The 6,203-nt window shown below is 36.0% G+C and overlaps 1 long non-coding RNA gene across 1 annotated transcript; it reads right to left on the bottom strand.

Moving 5' to 3' along the window:
- On the bottom strand, positions 3,643-5,087 carry LOC8067994. Its single transcript, XR_002455120.1, has 2 exons — positions 5,001-5,087; positions 3,643-4,890 (listed from the first exon to the last, which is right to left on the bottom strand). It is a non-coding gene; the product is annotated as an uncharacterized LOC8067994 (long non-coding RNA).

Raw genomic sequence — 6,203 nt, 5'->3', positions numbered from 1 at the left:
CAGAGTGTTAAAAACTAGTATACTAGCCGTGCTCACGATCAAGAGCGGCCTTGGGGATTCTTGCATCGATGATGATGATTCTTGTGTGTTATATATGTTCATTATTTATTATTTAATGCTCTACATTATTTATGTCACATTGATCATGAGATTGTGGAAGCTATACAATCTAGTTGTTATACTTGTGGAGTTCGATATGGACTCACTCTTGCTATTTCCCCCAAACCTCAGGAGAAGTTTAGGCTTGTGATCAACCAGTCAGTTGGATCCTATAGAGTGAAGTTAATACAACCGAAGTTGGAGTTGTCTATCCGCTGTTTGTTATCACAGGTTATCTCTTTTATACTAAGTACGTTATATATTTATGCATTGTCTTTTGATATTACCCCTTATTTGTAGCTATATGTGAGATTTGACTTCTAAAACTCACATATGGTGTGTATCTGATTTTGTCCTTAAAATCGGGTATTACAATAATCAGAGGGGACCGATCGGCAGTAGGGGAGTTGTTGCATTGTACTAGCAGAAAGGTGCTGATGAAGATCAACCCGATGGAGATTGTTGCCGATAAGTGGTGGTGATGAGTGGAAGGATTGTCTCTTGACTTAAACTCAGAAGTATTAATTGACAAGATCGGAGATGGTGTTGCCAATGTCGATTTAAAAGACAATTGCCGATAGAGCTTATGATGATACATTGCCAATGACGATGAAGGAAGACTACTGCCGATAAAGCTTATGACGACAGAAAGCATGCCGATAGGGCAGGAGCCGATGAAGATTTCATCGTAATTAAGGCAAACACAGAAGTAGATAGGTGTTGTTTTCTCTTTTCTATATTTGTTAGAGTATGCCTTATGTAAGAGTCCTGTTTTGTCTTAGATACGGATTCTGTGTCCTAGTCGTGTTTGGTTGTAAGTCTTCGGATCACAGTATAAATATAGACCGAGGGACAATATAATAATCAATCAATACCAATCAAAGTTTACTTCTCCTTTTGCATCTACTTACTTTTCGATTTTGTCAATTCGCATATTTTCTTTTTACGAGTTCTCATGATTCGGCGAGTTGCACCACTCCAGTGCAATCCTCGACGATCCTCGAGTTCCGTGTGAGGACCTCTTAGCCGCGACTTCTGGGCGCGTCGTTGTTGTCGGGACCAAAGTACTTAAGTTATCATCCTTGTCGATTAACAGGTTAAATCGACCGGCACGTCTTGGATATCAAATCGGGTATTAGCCCTTTGTGTTTGCAGATTCACTTTTGCATCAACAGCAGTCTTGTGTGGCGACCGCTGAACCACGGGATAAATCCTTGTGTGCTGATTTATTCTTGGCTTACTTATGTTGTTGAGTTATTTTAGGGTTTGAGCCCGATCTACCTCGTGGTGTCACTTCTACAAGTTGTAGTGGTGGTTCTGATGAATACTAACTTGCAGGGAGCTAAGAAATTAACCTGATCTAGATTTCTCAAAGTACTTTTTGAATATATCTTTGTTGCTCTCTATGAGAGGCTGACAGTACCGCCCTCCTAGGGCAGCAGTGCCGCCCTGTCTGGTGAAACTAATAAAGTTGAAGTTTTAAGTTGACAGGCCTATTCACCCCCCAGGCCATCCTAGACTACCAAAGATCCTACATTTAGCTATTGCATATTGGCCTTTATACATTATCAATGAGAGGCAAGGAAAAACTATTCATGAAGTTTTGGATGGGGAGAATCTGATGTTAACTTTTAGAAGGAATGTCTCAGCTAATACTATGAATCTTTGGTAGGAATTGTACAATCTGATTGAGTCAAGCTCCCTCTGCGGAGAGGAAGATCATATCTTATGGAGCTTTACGTCTACATGTAAGTATTTGGTACAATATTTATATGCAGTGGTTAACCAAAAGAGTGTTGTCCTGCAGTTTGTGAGTTTAGTTTGGAAGATTACCATTCCACCAAGGGTGCAATTTTTTCTTTGGTTGTTATCTAAGAACAGATTATTAATAAGAGATAACCTTGCCAAACGCACGGAAATTAGTGACCCTTCTTGCATGTTCTGTAATGACCATGAGATGATTAATCATCTCTTCTTTGATTGTTGTGTAGCTAGAAATATTTGGCTGACTATCTCTGAAGTGTTGGGTCATAATTTGGGTAACTGTTTTGAATCTGTTGCAGTATTATTTCATCATTTGTTCTTTGGTCCCTATGGAAACTAAGAAATGAAATGTATTTAAGGGATTACATTGATAGGATTGGAAAGAGTTCTGTTCAGGATTGTCAAGATGATGAGAAGATGGGTACCAATGTTCAAGCCAGGGATTAGAATGCAATGGGAGGGGATAGCTCAACAACTGGAGATCAGAGCAAGCTCATCGTCTCAACTGCAGTAAAGGGACTCAACGGAGAAAAGATTATCATCAGAGTCAGAGCCATCAGGCCTTGAATTCGGCGTACATAGTTGTTGTTAAATGTCCTGGCTTTTGCTAGTACAGAAGTGGGGTATATCCCTTTTCTTAAAAAAATCAGTTGTACTAGTTTTCTTTTTTCGAATGCTAGTTGTACTAGTTCTTAGATTGTGTAAAGCTCTTCAATGTTGAAAAAAGGAAACGAGGCTGGAGACCCGTAAGATATACTGAGGATTTGTTTAGTTCTCCATAGAATACAAAATGCAAAATGCTAACTACATTGATATGATGAAATGCAAAATGCCAATTTTCAAGGTTGTGTTTAATTCCATAAAATATGCAGCATTTATTGCCTTCATAAGACCTCTTAAGGCTCTTTTAGTTTTTTTTCCTCTTAAGACCAAAATTCAAAATGAAGAATAACCACCTTTTTGCTAAAAATTTTACATGGTGTTTAGTTTCATTATACAAAATGGACCAAAAACTAAATTTTTTAGGATGAAATGAGAACTAAACACCCCTGAATCTCTTAACGACTGCTTGATCTTAGTAGGCAAATTACTATAAAATATAATTGCGTCTGTAGAATATTACTCATTTCTTCATATAAGTGAGCGGGCGGCAGCGCGTGTGGTACACGAATGAGCATCTATACTCCATTTATCCAAAAAAAACATGAATCTTTACATATTTGAGATCTATAGAAAATAGCGTCAGCCAAACATTTTTCAAGTTTGACTTGTTTTATAGAGATAATAGAATCAACATTTATATCCTAAATAAATTTATGGAACTATAGTTTATCATTAATGTAATGATACTTATTGCATATCATAACTATTAATATCTTTTTTTTTATATATTTAGGGCCTATTTGGCTAGGCTCCGGTTCCGCGCTACAACACCAGAGAGGCCACAAATCGTGCTTTTCCCAACTGGCCAGCTCCACATTCATTTTGCAAGGAGAGAAAAATAGCTCCTATGAACAGTATTGTCTTGTGAACAGTATTGTTACAATTGCTAGTGTAGGAGCCCAAGCTACAAGAAGTTGTACCAAACAAGCCCTTAGTAAAAGTTGAGATTAATTAAATCCTTAGGATGTGAGATTTACGCATATTTTACGGATGGAGTACTAAATAAACAAATACAATGTATATGTTTTTCAGCAATTTGCGTGGATGTCAATGTCTTCTCTAGCATTCCAAATAAAAACATTACAAGACCACTTAAGAAACTTGCAGTTAGGGATAAGTTCGCGAACCTGCAAATAGACTTAATTTGCATGTTGATGCATGTTTGGACCTCGCGACATGTTCACCTTTTGTACAAGAACAGTTGCACAATTGGAGTTTTACATGTATAAACCATTCATCGAAGCAGGGGTCAACCCTTGGATCAAGAAGACAAATAAAATTGTAATTTATCTTTACAATATTAGCTGACTACCCAAAAAAAAAGACTAAGCAAACAAAAAAAAATGTAAGAACTGAACTTTATCTTTACAACAGCTAAAGAAGCCTAATTACCTAGACATACATCAGCAGTTATTCTATATATATGTTAATTTTAAATAATGCCAGACATTAGCTACATCTAATCAAGACAGACAAAATTGTAAGGATGATCTATCTATTACCCAAAAGAGAAATTATTATTAGACCAGTCTAAATGTGATTTCACCACAGTTTCATGGGCATTAAATATACTGATGTGGCATCATATTAGTGAAGTGAGAGGTGATAAGAGTTTTATGAGAGCAGAGAGAGTTTCATCTCTATGAAACTCTTCTGCGTTGTTTCCAAAATCAGATGTGTTGGAAACTGGGACATGAAACTCTTTATTGAAACTGGCCTTATGTCAGATCTGTACAGCTTGTCCCCAGGGTCATTTCTTCAACAATCCCCTGAGAAGGTATTAACTGCACAGCAGACATTAATATGGAATAAGCTATACAATAGCACTTATCCAAGACTGAAATATACCTTATTGATCAGGACTTTAACTGTTTTTCTATAGCTTGAGACAATTCTGTGATAACCCTACTTACCAGTGCAGTTTTCGGCCCCCTTATCCTGCATGATTCGTCAAAAGAGAGCATTGTTGGGAGCAGCCAAAACTAGTTTTCCTCTATTGGAAAAGCTACTGTTGTTAGTTCATCTGGTTTGGTCATCATTTGGCACTGGCAGTTTGGGCAGGTGATTGAAGTGATATATCTAGTTCTTTGCTCGTGTTGTTTAGCTTGGCTTTCTCATTTGCTGATTCCTTCTTAGAAGATTTATCGCTTTCCAATTCTTTCTTACAAACTTTCTCACTGTCAGATTTCTTCTTTATTTTCTCTGTTTCTGCTTCCTTCTGGGCTTTCTTCTTTTCAAGGTCCAATTGTTTACAATTTTCTTCTGCTTCCTTCAGAGCTTTCTTCTTTTCAAGATCCAGTTGCTTACAGTTCTCTTCATGGGAACGCGTGAACAACCTCACAAAGTTTTGGAGTGTTGTAACTACTGCCAAAATACAGGGAAAGATATGTGAACAAAAAAAAAACCAAGAGAACCAATCTCCAACTCATAGATAAGCTAAACATATTCCCAGAACAATAAGTGAGCAAGATCACCTTGCTCGAATGGACATCGTGCTGGATCTTCTCCAAAATAAAGCGCTAATGCATCTGCATTTCGGCCCTGCAGGTGTCAAGATAGAGAAGCTTAGGATAAAAATTTGAATTAATCTGAACAAGCGATTAAAACCTTACAACCACTTTTTTGTCAGTTTCACATCCATAACACTTTCTTTGTTATCAAATGACCCTAAATGCTGTTCTATGCATGTTGTATGGCATGGCTAACAGCATCATTAGGACCATCTAATTGAACAAAAGATGCAAGTAGAGTGTGCACTATATGAACTATTAAATTGGATTATTTGGATGCTAGAAACATCCTTAACATCACCATGCTGCCCTTGAAGCCATACTAATGACACAATAATATTTGACACAAGAGAATAGTAGATGTTGTAACAAAAAACCAATTTTAGGTGTATTTTGGACAAACCCCCAAATGTAGTGGGTGTTGTGCAATTTCCCAATTAAATAACATGGTCAAACTCTAGGGAAAAAGGAAAAAATGCAATAATAAAGAGAACAACAAAGAATCATAACTCTCAAAATCAACGCTAGTGAAAACTGAGTGCACCAAAAATAATAAATAATAATAAATAAAATACCCAATAGAAACTTTTGGTTATAAATCCAAAGTTCTTCTAAATAAATTTACCCTAAGTTACTAACTAAATGCTATAAATAATAATTAAGATATAGAATAATGCTCAGTGGATTTTATTTGAGAACAAAGAAAAATAATCCAGATGATGAAAATACCCCTGTAGAAAACTCATCATATTGAATTAAAAATATAAAAGTGCTAAAAGCTCAAGAATAATGAAAGTAATATGTCTAGTACTATGAGAATAAATAAAGGAACAATGTAAATTAAAGCAGCTTAAATCTAAAGATGTGATAGGGGAAAAAAACAAAATTCACAGAAACCTCTTAATATAAATACATAGTGTGACCTAAGAAAATGGCCATAGGATGATGAAAGACAATAAAAAGTGAGTATGAAAGAAATAAATCAAAGTATGTGCTCCCTGTTTTTAACACTTTAGAATTATTGACTATTCTAAATTTATATTTCAAATTTTCAAGTTTATTTCAAATAACCCCAGAACCTAATAATCATTTTTATACTTCTAACATGTTTTATTCATTTACAATTCATTTGTAGAAGCACGATCCGCAGACAACAGTGTAATGGGT

Source organism: Sorghum bicolor, chromosome 7 (genome assembly GCF_000003195.3).
Source record: "Sorghum bicolor cultivar BTx623 chromosome 7, Sorghum_bicolor_NCBIv3, whole genome shotgun sequence".
Classification (NCBI taxonomy): domain Eukaryota; kingdom Viridiplantae; phylum Streptophyta; class Magnoliopsida; order Poales; family Poaceae; genus Sorghum; species Sorghum bicolor.
This window is presented reverse-complemented; position numbering and strand designations above follow the sequence as displayed.